Raw genomic sequence first — 2,735 nt, forward strand, 5'->3', positions numbered from 1 at the left:
CATACAAATTTTTTTTTAAAAATTCCCTTCTTTCTTGATTTTGGACTTGAAATTTTATTTATGTTTTTCTCCTCATTGGGTTGGGCTTCCCTGGTGGTGCAGATGGTAAAGAATCTGCCTGCAAAGCAGGAGACCCGGGTTTGATCCCTGCGTGGGGAAGATGCCTTGGAGAAGGGAATGGCCACCAGCTTCAGTATTCCTGCCTGGAAAATTCCATGGACAGAGGGAATTGGTGCACTACAGTCCATGGGGTTGCAGAATCAGACATGACTGAATCACTAACATTCCTCTCTTCATTGGATTTCCCTGTTTTCACATTTCTACTCTTTATAGTTTTTTGAAAAAAAATCATGGACTTCAGAGTTAAAAAATCAAATTAACTTGTTACTCATGGGCTCTGCTATTGACAAAGATATCTATCTACTCAGAACATCAGTTTCTGATCTTTAAAATTGGCAATAATTTTTCAGTATTGTTCAACATTTGAAAGGACCTATCTTGGTACCTGAAACACAGTAATGTCTTAATAAATAAGCTATTTATTCTCTCTCCTCCATTACCAATCTGAAAACTCTCTCTCTCCAGCCTGTGCACTCTGCCCTGAATGTTCTAGGCCATATATAATTGACTCTTTTTTGATACAGCCAAGTATTTTAACTTATGCCCTCATTTATTATCACTTATCAGTGATAATTTAATCTCCCAAAATTATCTTCAGTCCCATAAGAATAAGGTCATAGTTCTATCCTCTGCTTTTATAGTCCATATTTCCCAAGGAGTCCAGGTTAGAGCAAAATACATCACATAGAGCAAGTATTGAATGGGAAGGAAAGCTGGCTCGTCACTCAAGTTCTACAATTTATTGTCAAGTCTCTGAATCAACTGTTTACATGATTTTCTTGTTTATAGAATAGAGTCAATGCTTATTTAACCTAACTTATACAGTTGCTATGACAGGCTATAAAATAAAGCATGTGAATAATTTAGTGTATTTTGACATTACTTTGCTTTTGATATATAGTTCATGACTACTGTAGATGGGAGGCATTGTAGCATAGTTTTTACACATACTATGCTATCATATGAAATACTAATAATTATGAACGTCTCTATACATATGAGAAAACCGAAGATAAAAAGTATTACATAAATATCCAAGATTGACAGCTAATAAATAGAAGTTGATCCCAAGGCTAATGAATCTCAATAAGCTATATAGAAGGGAAAGTTTTAGGCAAAGAATAAATAAAATAACATGTTATGTTGATTACTGGTCTAATATGTATTAATCACAAGGTCCTAGAAATATAAAGAAAAGAGAAAGATAAACTGAGAGGGAAAATAGATTTCTAAGGGATAAAAATGGCACAACCAGAACACAAGCACAGGGATCTTCTGTCTTCTGTGTAGAAGCTTCTTGTGTTAACTAGTTTTATTAAAATGATACTGTTGCACATGCTATCACAGGAGAATTTTAAAATCAATATGCTTCCTTTAAAACACTACTTACAACTAGACTGCAATATGAATTTATTTTAAGATGATTTTATATATTTAAAATTCTATGCATTCCAGTGCTCTTGCCTGGAAAATCCCATGGATGGAGAACCCTGGCAGGCTGCAGTCCATGGGGTCACGAAGAGTTGGACACGACTGAGAGACTTCACTTTCACTTTTCACTTTCACGCATTGCAGAAGGAAATGGCAACCCACTCTAGTATTCTTGTCTGGAGAATCCCAGGGATGGGGGAGCCTGGTGGGCTGCCGTCCATGGGGTCGCACAGAGTCGGACATGACTGAAGTGGCTTAGCAGCAGCAGAAGCATTGCTATTATCTAGGAACATATCCTAGTTTCTAAATTGATCATCTCTAGAAATTATTCCCATGAATTATTTCCTTTCTGTCTACAAATCCTAATCCAATTGTAGATAATTCCATTTCAGTCAGTATAGGAACCTCTTTCTTTTCCCAGTTTGTTTTTTTTTTTTTTTCCCTACTTTTGTGGAGCGTGATAGAGTATGTCCAGAAAAACAAGAAAAGAAAATGTTTTCTAGTCTATCATTACAACAACTGATTTCAGTTTTTAGAATTCAATTTTTTGCAGTACAATTTATATAAAAATAAAGTATATCTCTTTTAATCACATTCTTTAAGTGTGATTGTTAATGACAAATATATATTATAGTATATAACACCATCCCAATCAAGATGCAAAACATTTCCATCCATTGCCCTATAAAGTCGACTTACGCCCTTTGCACTCAGTTTCCTTCCACCCCATCCTCAGGCAATTAGTGATTTGATTTCTATTACAGCAAATTAGTTTTCTCTATTCTAGAACTTTATGTGATTGAAATCATAGGTATATATTATATTATATAAGTGTTATTTTCGTTATAAAAATTTTCATTCATGGTTCTGCATGTATCAGTAATTTATTATTTTTTTATTGTTGAGTAGTATACCAGTATTTGCATAAAATGCAATTTGTTTACTCAGACATGTTCCTATAATGGGCATTTGAGGCATTTCGAGTTTTTTGAATCTTCCTTTTTGAGACAACAGTGGATCCATGTTATGTGAGTCAATGGAATCATCAAATAGATTATGTTCTAAGAGTTCTACATTATCAAGCATATCTGAGAATATCTGAGAATATCTACATTCTCAAGAGTATCTGTGGCTTGGATGCCACATCAGCATGCTTCCACTCAGTGATGTGTGTCCCTGGCTTG

This window comes from Bison bison, unplaced genomic scaffold (genome assembly GCF_000754665.1).
Source record: "Bison bison bison isolate TAMUID 2011002044 unplaced genomic scaffold, Bison_UMD1.0 scf7180017860730, whole genome shotgun sequence".
NCBI lineage: Eukaryota > Metazoa > Chordata > Mammalia > Artiodactyla > Bovidae > Bison > Bison bison.